The sequence below is a fragment of the Melospiza georgiana genome, chromosome 27, assembly GCF_028018845.1.
Source record: "Melospiza georgiana isolate bMelGeo1 chromosome 27, bMelGeo1.pri, whole genome shotgun sequence".
NCBI classification, from domain to species: Eukaryota; Metazoa; Chordata; class Aves; order Passeriformes; family Passerellidae; genus Melospiza; species Melospiza georgiana.
The window spans coordinates 1023633-1041342 of record NC_080456.1 but is presented as its reverse complement, the minus strand read 5'-3'; the positions used below and the strand labels follow the sequence as shown (position 1 = coordinate 1041342).

The 17710-nt window shown below is 51.8% G+C and overlaps 1 protein-coding gene across 1 annotated transcript in view; it reads right to left on the bottom strand.

The window, feature by feature from the left end:
* CDON (cell adhesion associated, oncogene regulated) overlaps nucleotides 1-13945 on the bottom strand; it is a 59931-nt gene extending 45986 nt beyond the window's left edge. Inside the window, exon 1 of the mRNA XM_058041194.1 lies at nucleotides 13827-13945. The gene's annotated coding sequence lies outside the window, so the exon portion shown is untranslated. The remainder of the gene's footprint in view (nucleotides 1-13826) is intronic.
* Between the last annotated feature and the right edge of the window lie 3765 nt (nucleotides 13946-17710).

Sequence of the window (17710 nt, the reverse complement as noted above, 5' to 3'; positions counted from 1 at the left end):
ACTAAATCACAGGAAGCCGAGTGCCTGAGATAAGGAGCCAGGCAGCTACAGAAGGGTCGGGGATTTTGTAAAAAAATACCGTAATTAAGCATTTGTGTTGGAATTATGGCATCACCAAAGAGAGGATTTTGTGAGTGTAAGCAATAAAATTACATTCTTCAAAGGGATTTTCCATGTGCTTTTAGGAAACACACAGAACTCTGCCGAACAGTCCCATACGCCTGGGATTTTCTTAATGCCCAAAAAAAAAAAAAAACATGTGAAAGGGAAAACCCCAGAAAAATCAGTTTGCTGACAGTAACCCTATAAACCAAGCTGAGAGACACAAACGGGTCAAACACAATGAAACGGACGCCCAGGGATTCACAGAAACACTGAGGGGAGAGGCACTAAAAAAATTACAAGAAAAAGCACCCTTTGATGTTCTGTTCATATTTATTTATTGCATTTTAAACAAATGAAAGTGCACCCTCCAGATCCTTATCAGAGGGATAAGGATCTCCTGAATAAAGGAGAGAAATTACAGTTGCTCAAACTTTGCAATGCTCAGCTTGGATTTCAGTAATGCCTCCACATTTCTGCCCATACCCACCAGGGCTAAGCCAGATCCAAGTGCTTCCTATGCCAATTCCCACTAAGGATTCAATTGGTATTTTTACCTCTTTTTAGGTAACATTTATTTTTATAAGCAGCCTTGCATGAAGCTTTTTTCTTGCTTCACACCATTTAACCCCTCATGAATCAGTGATGAATCCAAAGAACAACTCTGAGGCTAAAGTCCCTTATCAATTGTGCAGGAATTTCTAATGACACATCACTGTTCACAGAATGGCTTGAATTGGAAGGGACCTTAAAGACCTGAAAGTTGATATTTTTATCAAAATACAGAGCAAGTGTTTGCTCGGGTGGCAGATGGCAGGAAAAACAAACAGTGCTGAGCAAACGAGACAGTGACTGAGCCCCAGAGAGGACAGGGGATCTCACATCCTGCTGGTCTTTCTCAATAATCAGGCAGATGTGTTTCCTACCAAGCTATCAAACACCCTAAATATTGTCATTAATTTACTCAAACTGCTCTAGGTAAGGTCCAGTGGCACAGGACAAAGGTGACACAAGAAGAGGTTAAGCAAAACTGAGGAAAAAATAGCAGTAATAGCCCAAACCATGGCCAAGAGGCTGTGTGCCTCAAAGATGCAGAAGGAGACATTTTTTATTGGATTTTTCTATTTTGATTCCAGGCCTGGAAAGTCTCATGGTTGGTATCAGCTGTTGGACTTGGATCAAAGTTTAGCCTTCCATTAATCTTTTGAGTTATACGTGAGGCTGATAGAGTATTTTTTTTTTTTTTTTTTTTTAGAAGACAGTTAAGATTACTCAGATCCTTAATTTGCACTCCAATATTTCAAAAACACCTTGACTTTAGAACCTTGGTCCTGGCGTACATATGGTCTTGATAGAAGAACGCATGCTTTGGCATGGACTGGAGGAATGGATCTGGGAGCTGAGGGAAGGAAATTTAACAGTTTGTGTACTGTGCCTCAGCACACAGAGCTGAAAACACTCCCGAGTCACGACTCTGCTCCCGAGACACATCTGTGCTCCCAGGGGGGAGAGCTGGGGCTCCCATCCTGCCATTCCTACACCGGTCACAGCGAGACAGGCATCAGGAGAAAAATAAATAAATCATCCCAGAAGCCACACTTTCCTCTCCACAAACAGGCATAACAATTAGTTTAATTTTATTATTAACTTCAGCAAAGGAGCTGAGACAGTCCCCCTGCTGCCACACTAATGAAGTGGGAATGGCTCCTGCCTCCTCTGGCCTCGGGGAAGCCAGAGAACAGAGCATTAGCCTGATACATAGTTCTGCTGGGCTGCAATTATGCTTAAATGCCTAAATCAGGGCTTTCAGCCCCCAAGGGAGCTAAGGGTATCATTAGTTTAACAGTTCTATCACACTAGGCCAAATACATACAAAATTCTCACCCTTCGCTCTTCGAGCCCCCCCCCCCAGATCTCCCCTATCTTTATCTCTCCTGCCTCGGCACTACTTTGCCTCATATTTCCACTTTCTTCCCCACATTTAGCTCAGCACCTGTGCCATTCCACTGAAGGGACACCTGTGCCAGCTCTGCTGCCTTCAGTCATGTCCCTGCAAGGGTCCTTGGGCCAAGACCCCTCCCCTCCTTCCTCGGGCTGGCCTCAGCCTCGGAGAGAGGCGCCTGCTTTCCTTCTCCAGCTCTGGTTTTTAGCAAGAATGAGATTTCGCAACCCGTTTTTCAGCCAGTTTAAAGATGGGCCGCTGCCGAGGAGGGCAGCAACACCTTCCTTCAGGACCTGGCTTGCACTCCCCTATCTGCAGCAGGGATCCTGCGGCCAGCAAGTGAGTCAGATCTGCTGGCAGATCCAGCTGAAAACTCAGCCAGAGGAAAAATGAGGTTCGGTTTTCACCTGGATGAGGGAGCAGTTTCAGCTCCCCATGCAGTCCTGGAGCACCAGCCCAAAGGAGGGGCTGGGAATGGACATCCAAGAACAGGAACTTAGCACTTGAACAGCGTGAGGCCTCAGCTCAACTCATGAAGCAACACCCTGCTATGTTGAATAAACCCTGGGCTGCAAGAATGTGTGCAAAAATGAAGAAAAATATACAAAACCAAACTGCAAGTGAGCCATGCCCCTTTTCTCAAGGGAGCTAGGGAACTCACCATCCTAATTATCCAAGCTACAGGTGCACACACCACAGCAAGCTGGAGTAACTGCCTCAGGGGGTGGATTTTTCCCCTCCAAAAAGTTTGCATTGTGCATGTCAAGGACCATCACCCATGATTATTATTTGTCTATGGTTTCTAAAACCAGAATCCAGCATGAATAAAAAATAAAAAGGACTAGAAGAACCAGAGTCCTGCACTGGTCATCAGAAAAAGCTGCCATACTCTCAGACAAAGGTGCTTGTGTCCACACAAGCTGCCCAAAGGTCCCCTTCCAGTGACATTCTCTCACCTGGGTGGTTTAGCCCTGAGAGAACATTGATGGAAAGAATTAGAACCATGGCTGAGCTCTGTTAGAGGACAGCAAGCTCATTCCCCAGGCAATTCCAGATGAACACTGACACCTCGTCCTTTGGTAGCCTCCAGCAAGCGAGAGCTCTAAAAACGCAGACAAATGGGTTCTTTTAGCTGTGCTACCCCCAGTCCAAGTCGCTCTGTTGTAACTTGCAGGGATCCATGCTATCCGTGAGCCCTTAAAGGGAAGCACAGCCATTAAATCCACACCTGCAGCCAGAATTTATAGCAACCTCATCTACTGCTGTCTTACATCATAGGCAATTAGGAGCCTGTGAACTCATGGCTGCAGGATATGGGAGGTGCACTGGAAGCAGAGAGCCAAGCCTGTGTTACAGCACAGTCGTTAGGCACCTCAGAATTCACCGTGCTGGAACTGTGCTCAGGCTGCAGCAACAGACCCATCTGGGCTCTGCTTTCTACACAAAAGTGCTGCCCTGCACTCCAAGTCACTGCTTCCCCCCTTGTTACAGCTGTCCACACGCTGTCACAGGCAATGCCAACACTCCCTGCTGCTGGACCCAGGCTCCAGGCAGAACAATGCTTATTAAAAAGCAAACCAGCTAACCAGGGACAGCTGAGGGAGAGAGCAGGAAAGACCCCGGCCTTTCCTCCCCCGATTAAAACAAGCCTTCACACAATCCATCCTCCAGCCTTACAGTAATTCAGTTTTACTGCTCTCCTCCCCTCCCTTCCCCCATGCTCAAAAGACCAAACCTGGTTTCAAAATTGAAGTCCGAGCTCTCTGGCAAACGCACACTCCTGCACTTCTTCACCTCGAGGGAAGGAATCCTGACACAACTGACAATATTGCTTAGCAAAAGGAGCCCCTTTGCCTCAGGCCCAGATAAAAGCAGCAGCTCAGCAGAAAAAGAAATTAAAAACTGTGTTGGTCAGGCCAGGTTTGCTACAACAAACCAACCTGGCTCCCAGGCAAGGAGAGGGATAGTGGAACACGGGGGAAAGAGAGGGAGGCTTTGGGCTGGCTTTGCTCAGTGGTGTTGCACAACCCAGCACCGGTGTAGCTTCCCGCCTCCTTCCTCACGCCAGCAGAGCCAAGGAGAGCCTTGATCCAGCAGTCATCAAGAAGCTCTGGCCTGAGGGTTTGGCTCCTGCAGCCCTCCTGCTCCACTCACTGCAGCCAAGCCCAGCCCAGCCAGCAGCAGGGACCCCTGCCCAGGGCTGGGGGCACTCAGGGCAGCACCCTCACAGTGGCAGGTCGTGAGTCAGAGCCCAAACCTCCTCCTGCAAATCGGGGCCATGGCAGCTGCTCCCAGCAGAACCAGTTCAAACACGAGTGACTGATAGGAAAGGAGTTGAGTTTCATCACAGGGACCAGGGAGAAATTTCCGCCAGGTTCACCTGACTGTGCCCTGTTCTCACTCGCTCAGACACATCCCGCTCTGCCGAACAGGATTTCTCTTTGGACGTCCAACAGCAGGCTGGCGATTCCTGGAGACACCTTCCCAAAGGAAGATGGATGCCCCAGCCACAGCTTCACCACGTAGGAAGAAATTTCCAGACTCTTCATAGCAAATCAACTCCCCCACGAGACTCGAATGCCGAGCTCAGCAACATGGGGGCCCTGCAAAGATAACCGGCTGCCGGGATTGATTCCATCCCACGTTAGCATCCATCAGATAGCAAGAAAAACAAGATTAAGCAGCACCACGGCATTAGTCTTCATTTAAACTTGGCAAAGAAAGCAAATGTTTCTTTCTTGTTGGCTTCTCTCTGTGTGTTTTTTAAAGCAGTCCCAGGCTCAGCCAGGGAAAGGTGCCTGGACTGTTTAATGTTGGGGGATTAGAAGGGACAACACTTGTACACTCGCCAGAGCCCAGATAAGCAGAGAGTGCTTGGGTTAAGCAGGCGAGCATCTGCCTCCTGCAATATATACATTGTCCCAGTGAAAATAAACAGCTTCACACCTTTGGCTCAGAGAAGGACTTGAGCTTCTTCTGCATCCTCAAACCTGCAGCCTCTCCGCTTGAGGCTGAAGGGTCACAAGGGTGAAGGTTACTCACAGTTCCCTTATTCCAAGTCTAAGGCTGGAAACTTTCTGTCTCCTTTTTCACTAGGTAGAGTCTTTGCTGCTGCACATCAGATCTGGTGTGCTTTCTTGTGTTCACTGTGCCCAGAGCTGTTTCAGACAAACTCTGAACACGTACACTTTCTACACGTGCTGGTTACGTACAAGCCACGGCAAACGCACTAATTAGGAAAAATGCTAACTTGGAAACTGGACCCTTTTTTAAATGCTCAGCCACAAAGTCCTTAATCTAGAAAACCACACCTCAATTTAATGCTGCCACCCCAGTCACTGGAAATCACAGGGCTGAAGACTCCAGCCATTCCACTGCAGTACCCACTACCTACAGTCTGCTTCAAAGCCCTCTCTGGTCCATCTTGATGCACAATTTGGAAGTGCAATCTGCACCCCAAAACGATGCCTCAGTCTGAATAGCTGAATTTAAAATTATATCATTAAGTTTGAAATTTCAACATACTTAGAGAGTTTTGATAATAACATTTTTGATTACATCCGTTGCCAGCTTCCTTCTACACCCTGACAGAGATTTAAAGTATACATTCCTATTTCATTCTGCAACAGAGATTAGTGGCAGGAACAGAAAACATCTTCTGTTCCAAAAAACCCTCGGGGTTTTCCTCCTTCTCTTGCATTTTATTAGAGGAGTCTCAAATCTCCATCAAGCTGCAATATATTGTCACTGCAAAGCATTTAAGGCAGCAAGCATCCGAGTGCTGCACTAAAACACACCTTCAGAAAAAGCTCCTGAGAAACAAAGACATTTCCAAAGCCATCCCAAAGGAGAAAGTGCTCCCCAGCAGTAACAGCCCTCAGCAAGCTTTATGAAAATTTGAGCCTACGCTTGAGCGTATGGCACGCAGAGCCCTAATTCAAGAACTTTTGTGAACTCTCATTGCGGGGAAGGGGGGGAACAAAGGAAAACCACATGCTATTGTTTATTTTGACTCCGCAATACATTTAATCTACATGCAGTTGGAACATTACACAGCAAAACTCCTCAGCTCCCAGAAATTATGTACAGCCAACAGCAGCAGAGCCCGTTCTCCAGAGGGAGAATGCCATTTTAAATGGGCTATCTTCACCCCACAGAGCACAGAAACTCTCCAAAACGCAGCTGAAAGCTGCCACCAATGCTTCCAATCCCACACCCCAAGAGAATGGGATCAAGGCAAGGCTGCTGGCACTCATGACACGAGGAAAGCTTGTGGGGAAAAGCAAGGAAAGCTGTGGGGAAAAGCAAGGAAAGCTTTGGGGAAAAGTTCCCAAAGCTGGAGACTTTCACCAACTTGACCTTGAGCTATCAAAGCTTTTCTCAGTAAGACTGTGACTGCCTGGGGGGGTCCCTGAGCAGCAGGAGCCCCAGGCATCTCACACCTTCTTGGAGCCTATCAACAGGAGCAGACCATGCTCCTGATGCATTCCAAGATGTTAAAGCAACAAGACCCAGCATATGAGCTGCCAGAGAATTATTCCAGCGTATCCACAGGGATGGTAACAGATCTCACTACATGAATTCCACTGCTGTAGCTGCACAACTCCCTTCCAGCCTTGTCTCCTATACTGGGGGTGTGCTAACAAGGACTGTCCATGTGTCACTTAAGCCCTTGGTGTCCAGCTCTAGGACATCTCCAGAAGCTGTGGTTCTGCTGATGAGTTACAGCTCTGCCCTGGCACAACTGAAGAACCATCTTCCTAAATATCTTATTTCTTATTTCTGTTCAAAGCCACCCACTGCCATCCCCTTGTGTCCAGTGAGTTCACTCCCCCAGTGCCAATATTCCAGCTCCTCTACACAGCTTCTCCTGGATGCAGAGCCCGCTGCCTCATGTTGGGGACAGTCACTGCCAGAGAGGGAACAGAGCTGTGCAAGCTCACCCAGGGGTACAGTCACTGCCAGCAGGGTACAGTCATTGCCAGCAGGGTACAGTCACTGCCAGGAGGGACCAGAGCTGTGCAAGCTCACCCTGGGGGCACAGTCACTGCCAGAGAGGGACCAGAGCTGTGCAAGGCATCTCACACCTTCTTGGAGCCTATCAACAGGAGCAGTCCATGCTCCTGATGCATTCCAAGATGTTAAAGCAACAAGACCCAGCATATGAGCTGCCAAAGTCACTGCCAGCAGGGACAGAGCTGTGCAAGCTCACCCAGGGGTACAGTCACTGCCAGCTCACCCTGGGGTACAGTCACTGCCAGGGAGGGACCAGAGCTGTGCAAACTCACTCCAGGGGTACAGTCACTGCCAGCAGGGTACAGTCACTGCCAGCAGAGACAGAGCTGTGCAAGCTCAGCCCAGGGGTATAGTCACTGCAGCAGGGACCAGAGCTGTGCAAGCTCACCCAGGGGTACAGTCACTGCCAGGGAGGGACCAGAGCTGTGCAAGCTCACCCAGGGCTACAGTCACTGCCAGCAGGGACAGAGCTGTGCAAGCTCAGCCCAGGCCGGTGCCAGCACCAACACTCTCACCCACAGCCAGGACGTGCAGACAGGTGATGTCATGGCCAGAGCAGACAGGTGACATCACAGCCCAGCAGCCCACGGGCTCCTTCTCTCCATCCTGGTTGATCTTCCCTGCACCTGGGAGCACAGGCCTTTGGCACAGCCCCATCCTGGCAGGGCTGGGGCAGACACAGGTTGCTGGGAGGTTTCAACAGGCTGAATGAAACGGTGAAGAAAGATGCTTTTCAGAGGGGGAGGGGAGGCACACACGTACTGAACAAATCATCTGTTTGGAGCGCTGGCTCCTACTTGTTCTCAGTTATATTATTCACTCAAGGGTGGATTAATCCATCACTGCAAAGGAATCTCCTGATCTCAGAGATAAAGGCAACAAGTCATGCACTGACTGTCTGTGGATCCTCCTGGAAATGGCCAGCCTTGCTCATGGCCTTATTTGGGCCGATCTATCAGCTCTCCACTAACAACAAGCAAGGAAAAAAAAAAGAAAAAAGAAATTAAAAACTGAAAACATACCACCTGTCTGCAGTAACTTCAAGTGGATTGGTCTGGAAGCAAGCTGGGCATTTCTACTCCAAACAATCACTGTTTGTTTCAGAAGGGGCCACATGAACTGTCCCCTTTCCATTGTTTTTGTTCCCCAGGAGAAGAACAGTCACCTGGGTCTTCACCATCCAAACTGGCATGGAAAAAAGATTAATTTATTGCAAGTTTCTTTAGAGTGAGGCCTTTTACTCAGAAAGAAACCATAAATGGTTTCTTTAACTCACTGGGGACTGGGAAACAAAACCCCCTGGTGCCATCCCATCCCCCTGCAGGAACATCTCCAGCTAGAAGGTGTCTACAGAGAATATAACAGCAACTCCAGGAGGCTGGACATGGCCAGCATGTCTGCACTTTGGTGCTTCAGCAGATGCCACAGAGCGATTACAGAGACATTCAGGATCTGGCTGTTCTTCATCTAAGATTAAGGGGGGCCAAGAAGCTCCCCAGAGCTCCCCTCTGGCTGGAGCTGGCAGCCCTCGATGCCCAGGGCTCACCAGCACACAGAAGGAGAGCTGGCAGGGAAGGCTTGACAGGCAACACAACCCTCATACACCTTTGCAGAGACAAAACACCTGTGAACCCCTCCAAAAATGTGAATTTGTGGTGCTCAGCCTCTTTGCCAAGACTGTTTCAATGACAAGCTGCTCACAACTCAAGCCTTTTAGTCCTTGTCTTGGTATTTTATAGGTTTACTGCAAAGAAAACCACGGGCTGCAAGGCAGAGACTCCACAGACTGCAAGGAAGGAAGCATTAAACTGCTCTTTGAATTAAACAAATAAGACTCAACCACTTGGTTCATTATCAGATCCAATGGTTGGAGTCTGTGGGGAAACTAAACAGCAGAACCCAGGGTATAAATCACAGACGTGATCAGAGAGACAGGTGAGGCCGAGGGTGTGGCTTCACCTCTCAGCTCAGCCATGCCAAGGGGATGGTCTCAGTTTCCTTCTCCTTCCCTGCCCCAGCTCCCTCCTGCTGCCAAACTCATGGCAACATCCCAGCCAAGCTGGTCTTGCTCACTCTGAGCTTTAGGGAATTATTTTATCCTTTTTCCATGCTCTTTCTGTGAGCTGACTGGTTCAAATGGGCATTTCCAGGCCAGATCCCCTCCCTCTCTGAAGGCACCCACCCTTGGCTGAGCGGCAGAGCGAGCACACAGGACCAGGAGACAGCAAAGCCAATTTGGAAGCCAGTGCTGCCAAAAGGGGCCATCCCCCCTCCAGCCCCTCAGGGCAATCCCAGTCATCCAAGAGGAAGATTTAACAACTCTATAACTGCAGGGCAAGATCCAGGAAAGTTTGGGGCCTGGGTATTTTTTGTTTTTTCTGAAGGGTTAGCTGGAGTCACTCCCCTGGGGCTGCTCCAGCACTGGATTCCCGCAGCAGGGAAGAGGCAGGAATGTACCTGCCACCTCCTGCAGCAGCCAGCCCTCAGAGGGAGCTGAAACGTGAAACTGCGCCCAAGCAGCTGGGGAGGGGGAAAAAAGCGGGGAAAAAAGAAAAAAAATAGAGTCCCACCTGGCTAGAAGAGCTCCAAGACATCTCATAGGTATGGAAAATGGGAAAACAACCCACCTTACATGATTGTTTTCCCTCCTGTTGAAAGACAGCAGATATTTTTCACACAGAAAGAATGAGTTTGGGCTTAATGGAAATGGCAGGTGGTGTGGATGTGCAAGGCTCAATCCCTTACTGGGCTGAACAAGCAGCTCCCCTAAAGTGGTGGCTGTCAATGAGAATCATCATCCCCAGCAAAGAGGGAGAAGCGAGCTAGGGAGCACAAGTGGAAAACTCTGACACACTGGAAGCTGTACTGAGCCATCTACCAAGGAAATCACTGGAAGAACACTCAACTGAAAAAAGTGAACATGTACACACACAGGAAACTAGCTAGTCTAGAAATTCTTGGGCCAGCATAGTTGGAGACCTCGCACTAGCCAAAGTGACACAGCAAAGAGGTTTTTGCTGACTTTGTCAAAGACAAACACCATCCCAGAGCAAATAATGCAGGACAAGGGGACACACAACAGCAGGGTTTGCTCAGGGAGGCCTCTAGGAGAGCAGAAAGTGAGTAGGAAAACACCTGGAGAACCAACCAAGTACCAGCCTAAACAACAAAATAGGTCCAAATGAACAAAATATGTCAAAATAGCAAAATAGTGGACGGAGAACACAGTTTGGTGCCCAAGTACCAGCTTGAGAGTCAGGATTGCAAGGCAAGCTGCAAATTCCCATTTAAGGAGGAAATTTCCAGGAAATTGACCCGTTCCACTTGAAACAAAGTTTCTAGCTCAGTCTCACCCCAGCTGTAGACGGAAATTGGTTCTGAAGCTCCCCAGCCCACCGAAAAGCCAAGAACCAGAGAACTGACAGCAGACCACTGCAGGGAGGAGGCAGGGGCAGAACTCGGCTCAAGGGAGCCACTCACAAGCAAGGCAGGAGACAAAAACCTGACTCTGTGTACAAAGGGCAAGTTTACAGTATCAATTAATTTATACAAATAACAAAAGACATTCAATTTCCAAGTCACCAATTAAAGCGATTCCATAAAAAAACATTACCTGAGATAATCAATCTCAGTAGGTTTGTGGGTCAAAACCTGCTCAATCCAAGAGTTTCTGGTACTAAACCCAAAGTTTGAAATCTCACCAACGGGTTCGCCACAGTCCCATGTCATTTTGGATAGGACTGTGTGCCAAGCCACAGCACTGCAATGAAACCCACCCAGAGTCACATCTGTGGACATGAGAATGAGGAAAATGCAGAGCAGGAGGTTCCACCACAGGCTCAAAGACTGGCAGAAACAGAGGAGGTAAAGGAGCTCTTGGAGCAGGTGTGAAGAGTGGGTTTGGTGGGGGATATGGGAAATCCAGGTGAAGCTCAATGCCTTTTTACACACAGAACTAGAACAGCTCACAGGGAACCTTCTCAATACAGCTCACTCCATGTGCACATACAAACACCCAGAGAGCAGCCCCTGACCCACAGCTCCTCACACCCAGCCCTGCAAACAACCTGAAATCACAGCACACCCAGGCACACCAACACCGTACACGAGAAAGTGCTGTGACTGTACCATGGCATCAGAAAACAGCTTTATTCACAAAACTAACTAATCATCGTGTTTCCCCGTTAGTTTTTTGGCACTAATTTTGTTGGTCTGCAGCCCATGGCAGTGCCTCATCTTGAGCACCCAGCAATTAATGCCCTGCTCATGGTACACCTGAGGCCTGTCAGACAGAGCAGTTCTGCTGTGGGACAGGCAGAGAGGGATTTATGAGATGCTGGAGCCTGACGTGGCTGTGCACTCACAATCCACTGCTTTGCTTCCCCATTTCCACATCTGCAGAAGCAGTCTTTAAACAAGCCAGGGTATTTTTAAGCTCTGACAGTTAAAATCCTCAAGTGACATCACCTGAAGTCAGAGCACAGCTGCCTTATTCCTCTGGCACACCAGCAAGCCAAAGTAAGCAGGAGCCTCGTTTATGGGCTTACAGCACACCTTGAGATAATGAAAGCACTGGTGGGACTTGCCCTGCAGTCAGGCCTCTCCTTGCAAGGCTTTTTTCCATCCCCTCCTCAGTTTTGGGGTAAAACCCAAGAATTTTAGCACCAGAGCAGCCCAGTGATCCAGCAGAGGGGGCACACAGGGGGGCCAGCGCAAATCCCACTGCCACTATGTCGGGGTTTGGGGGGCAAAGAACAGAGAGTTTGGGGGCAAAAAGGATGAAAACTACAGAAAAAGGACGAGGAAGCCTAGAGAAAAAAAGATGAAAAATCACCAAGATTGCACGAAGGAGGGCAAAACCCAGCCCTTCAAAGTACTTCCCGCGGTGCACCCGAGCTTGCCCGCCCACACTTCACCTTGCACACACGGGCACGGCTGTTTACGAGCTCTTGGAGCAGCTTAAGGGTGTAAATCACATTAATCCAGGCGACAAAGCCACATCCCGCTCATCCTCGGGTGAGTTACTAATCCCTCCACACCGCAGCAGTTCCCATCTCACTTCCTACCCCTTGAGGAGGAAAAAAAAATACCTTTTAACATGATAGGTAACTCGGTGAATCCCACCTTCTATCTGAGTCCAGCTTTCAACAGCTCTGAGCAACAGTCATGGGTCTCCCCACAAGCCTGAGGATTTTCTGGGATGGAGACCAAGCCAGTCAGAGGTTTCCCTCTTCTTATGGAAAGGGGATACAGGTCAAAAATATTTATTTCTTTTTAATCACTCCATTACCAAGTCCTCCCCACAAGATAAGCCTGCAGCTGCTCCAAAAAAGCAGGGGTTGGTTTCAACGTGTTTGACTCATGCTCTCGACACCTACTTTAATTTGGTGGAACAAAAGCATGCTGGCTGTAATTAAGGCAAATAATATCAAGTTCAACAGAAAAGCATTAAGAAATTGTGCCGGGAAAGGTTCGCTGCGAATTTTTGGAATATAGAAGGAGCTGCCCGTCGCCCGCAGCAACCGCTACCACAAAAGCACTTTTTCTCCTTAAAGCAGCTCCGGGCAGGCTGTACATCCCATAAATCGCGACTGTCAAAACACCCGGGTCGGGGGAGATGAGGAAAAAAGCGAACGGGCTCCCCACAGCTCGGCTGGGAGCGCCAGCACCCCAGGATTACCTGCTTTGTTCAAGGAAAACGCCGGGCCACGAAGGATAAAACCCCAGAAAAGCAAAGCGTCCACGCTGCCCGTCACCGCGGTGACCGGGGCTGTGTTTGGGTTGGTAAATTGTATTTCTGGTGCATGTGTGAAAGATACAGCTCGCTGAGTAAACAGCCCTTCAGAGCTGACAGCTTTACAGCCACAGGCTCGGCGCGACCGCTCCTTCCCAGAGGCAGCAAGGCAGTGGGGGAAAAGCAGTAAAATAATAATTAAAAAGAAAAAGCTACATAAAGCCATCACATTTACCCTTTCACCAAGCCTTTACACAGTTACGAGGCGGGAGCAAAATAAACATTGCCTGTTTTCTGCCCGACAGTGTGTCACGGCTGAAACACACATCCCTCTTGGTTTAAAAAACATCAGCATTGGAAGCATGGGACAGACGGCTGGAAAGTTCTTCCATGAGAAGTCAGGAACTATATAATTTATATTTGCTTTTGGCAAAGAGACAGATAAAGCAAGGGAAAGTAACTTAAAATTCAAGAATCGCGTGGCTTTAAGAAGGTAGGCAGCTTAATGCAATAAAAATAATAATAACAGAGATAAGATGTCAGGATGCTTTACAGCCAGAGACCTCAGGCATCACACACCACCTCGTGCCTTAGGGACTGACTTTGCATCGCTCTAATTGCAGAGAAAAGTGACCTTACAGGTTAAAAACATTGAGATTAACCATTTTAAAGCGGTTAAGAGGCTGGACGCGACCCCAAACCCATCCCCTACGGCACCTCCTTCAAGCGGAGCAGCGTTTAAATGACAAATAGAGAGGAGTGGAGGCGCGTTCCGTGCGAAATGAGACCATAAATCAGAGCCGGGCAGCGCGGAGGGCTCGTCCCGCTCCCCGGAGCGCCGTGCACCGGCTCAGCCCCGCGCACCGAGGGCGCACAGCGGAGCGGGCGAGCCCTGCGGGGTGACAGCCGCCGCCACCTGCGGCCGCCCCGGGCCCGCTCGCCCCTCACGGAGGAGCCGCGCTCGCCCCTCCCGGCGCGCGCCCGCCCGCGCCCCCATCAGCGCGCGCCGGCGGCGGGAAGCGCGCGCGTTACCTCTCCGCCGCGCCCCCTCCCTGGTCCCGGTCCTGGTGCCGGTGCCGCTCGGCGGCGGCTCGCCAGGACATTCCAGGCTGGGGCGGGCGTCCCGGCGGGCGGGAGCCTCCATCCAGCGCCGCCCGGCCGCTCGGCGCCGCTTATCTCCCCCCGCGCTCCGCTCCCCGCCCCGCTCCCACCGGCGCCCCGTGTCGGGGGAGGTGCCGCCGCCCCGCCCCGCCCCGCGGAGCGAACCAACGCCGGCCGGTGCGGGGGAGCACGGGTGCCCCGCGGGCGGACCCACCGCCCGAGGAGGGGAGGGAGCGGGCGGCGGTGAGCGCGGCCCGAGCGCGCGGCGAGCGGGGCGGTGCGGGCCCTTTAAGGGGCACGGGAGGGGGGTGGAGGGGATGCACGTGCGCGCGGGGCGCCGCCGGGCAGAGCGCAACCCGAACCACCGGGACCCGGCATCCGTGTGAGCCGGGACCCGCGGCACCAAGCCCCCGAACCGCGGGGAGTGGACATCCGTGTGAGCCGGGTCCCGCGCCCGGAACCGCCGGGAGCGGGCATCCGTGTGAGCCGGGACCCGCGGGACCGCGCCCCCGAACCGCTGGGAGCGGGCGTCCGTGTGAGCCGGGTACCGCGCCCGGAACCGCCGGGAGCGGGCATCCGTGTGAGCCGGGACCCGCGACACACAGCGCGCCCGAACTGCCGGGACCGGGCCTCCGTGTGAGCCGGGAGCAGCGCCCCGAACCTCCGGGACCCGCGCCACGGCGCTCCCGAACCTCCGGGACCAGGCGTCCATGTGAGCCGGGACCCGCGGCACGGAGCCCCGAGCAGCAGGTGCACTGGGCACCCACGGCACGGGGAAGGCGGGACCGGGCACCGCGCACCCGGCCGGAGTGCCCTCGTGTGCGTGACCGGGCACCGTGACCGCGCTCCGCTGCCTGCGCTCGCACGGACCGGCCGCTTGTGCCGCCCTGGGCGGCCGCGCTCCCACACCCACACGGCCCCGCCACCTGTGTGTCACCTGTGTGCGACAGTCACACACACCAGGCACCCTGTGCCCCCTCCGAGCGCCGCTCACCTGCGCGGCCGCCCGGGGTCATCCCGTGCCCGCCCGCTGGCCCCCACGCCGGGGAGCCCACGGCTCCCACTCCGCGAACAGCTGTGCGCTCACTGTCGCTGGAGTGAGAGAGTGGCTCTGCTTTTTTCCAGAAATGCCCCCACACATGCTCCATGCATCATCCTTCTCCAGATGACGCCACCAAGAACCCCGTACTCGGGCTAAAAATAGCAAAAAGGGGCTTTATTAAGGGCTCATACTGTGCCCAAACCGTTGACCCCTTCCAAAAGGACCCAAATATGCCAAACATGCCTTGTTTTGTGGGAATTTGCTGGGTTTTGGTCACATCCACAAGTGGTAGCTGGAAAGGGATTTATCCCAAGGAGAGTTTCGCCAGGAAAGGCTTCAGCACCACATGGACTGCAAAGAAACACAGTTGCTATGTTTAAAAATAAAGAAAAAATAAGCTTAAAACCCCCCTGAAAAACCAGAGTTGAAATAAAATCTCATGGTTTTCAGGCAAACCTGTGAGACCAAAACGCTGCACTACCCTGTGTTTACCAGCCCTAATTTTATCCCTCAGGAGGTTTCCTGTAGGACGTCATTATTTCCACAAGTGTGAAAGGGGAAAAAAAGTAAGAAAACGAAGAGTAGAAAAATCCTCAGAAGATTAAAAATCCCATAATCTGAAGAAAACACCCCCAAATAAAACAGAATGGGGGTTGACACAGATGAGGAGTTAAATGACTTGATTTATGGCAGCCACTGGAAAAGATGAAGGCTTCAGGATTGTTCTCAGCACAGAAGAGAGCCAAGTATGGTTTTTTGGGATAAAAACACTCAAAATGAGGATTATAATGAAGGTGTTTTGCAGACCAGGGGCCGTGCCAAATCGCAGTTTCTCCCTGTACAATTTTTGGGGCGATGTTTTCCCCTCCTTGAGCGCATTTGCATGAGAATACCCTCTTGGGCAGGAGAATTGCTGCTTAATTAGCGAACAGCAATCACTTTAATTAGCATGTCTCCATGCTCCCTGCTATTTTGCATAGATTCAAATGAGATGCTCATTAGGGAGCAGGCGCCCGGACAAGCTACGCCCTTTAGCCGCTCACTAACCCAATTAACTTCAGCCAAACCGTGCCGGGCCCTGTGCCAGGAGGGACCGGGCTGCTCCCAGAAGGAAGGTGCAGAACCTCTCCTTCAACCTGCTCTCTTCCTCCAAACCTGTGAGGTTTCCTTCCTTGGAAGGTTTTTCTCCTTCAAGGTTTTCCTTCTTGCAAGGTTTCCTTCCTTGGAAGGTTTTTCTCCTTCAAGGTTTTCCTTCTTGCATGATTTTCTTCCTTGTCAAAGGTTTTCCTTGTAAAATTTTCCTCCCTACAAGGCTTTTCCTACATTGAGTTTCCTTCCTTGAAAGGATTTCCTCCTTCAAGTATTTCCTTCCTTGCAAGATCTTCCTTGCCTAAGGGTTTCCTCATTGCAAGGTTTTATTTCCTTGCGAGATTTTCCTTCTTTGTGATATTTTCCCCCACCCAAAGTTTATTCTCCACGTAAAGTTTTCCTCTCTGCAAGGTTTTCTTCCTTGGAGGTTTCTTTCCTTTCAAGGCTTTACCTCCTTGCAAGGTTTTCTTCCTTTTAAGGTTTTACTTCCTTGCAAGTTTTCCTGTTTGCAAGGTTTTCTTCCCTGGAGGTTTCCTTCCTTTTGAGGCTTTACTTCCTTGCAAGTTTTCCTGTTTGCAAGGTTTTCTTCCTTGGAAGTTTCCTTCCTTTCAAGGCTTTACCTCCTCGCAGGTTTTCCTCCTTGTGAAGTTTCCTTCCTCACAAGCTTTCCCTCCATGCAAGGTTTCCCCTCCTCATAAGGTTTACTTGCCTGCAAGTTTTTCCTCCTATTCCTCGCTTGCTCAGCGCTGGGATTTGGGAGCAGAAATGGAGGGGACACCCCCAAAATCCACCCTGCCTCATTGGGAATCCTCAAGCCCTCTCCGCGCCCCTTCCCCCCGCCCAGGTGGGGCCATCATTCCTGGCAGGAGCACGGGGGAATTTGCGGGTCCCCTTTGTTTTTCCGCCCAGCCAGCGTGGTCCCAGCGAGGTTGGGTTTTATTTTATTTCATTTCTCCTGCGCCGTAATCCCATCGTCTTGTCACGGTTCCCCGGGAAGCGGGGCTGCTCCGAACAAAGCCCCCGGAGCATCCCGGGCTCCCGGAGGGGGTTTTGCAGCTGCGCCTCGGAGCGTGACCGATCGGGAATGAGGCTTCGCAGCGCGTCTAATGCCGCTTGGACAGGGAGCCTTTCATCCGCTCGTGGGAGTGAGGCCCCGGCTCCGAGCGCCCGCTGCCCGCGCTCGGCGCTCCCGGCCCCGCGGAGCCGATCGGCAGCGCCGCCGCCCGGGGGGAGCCACGCCGGGGCCCCGTGCTCGCCTGCACTGCTGAGGGCTCGGGGGGAGCCATGCCGAGCCCCCCGTGCTCGCCTGCATTGCTGAGGGCTCGGGGGGAGCCCCCTGTGCTCGCCCGCACTGCTGAGGGTTTAGGGGGAGCCCCCTGTGCTCGCCTGCACTACTGAGGGCTTGTGGGGAGCCATGCCGAGTCCCCCGTGCTCGCCTCCACTGCTGAGGGCTTGGGGGGAGCCACGCCGGGCCCCCGTGCTCGCCTGCACTGCTGTGGGATTATGGGGAGCCACGCCGGGGCCCCCTGTGCTCGCCCGCACTGCTGAGGGATCGGGGGGAGCCATGCCGAGCCCCCGTGCTCGCCTGCATTGCTGAGAGCCTGGGGGGAGCCCCCTGTGCTCGCCCGCACTGCTGAGGGCTTGGGGGGAGCCATGCCGGGCCCCCGTGCTCGCCTGCATTGCT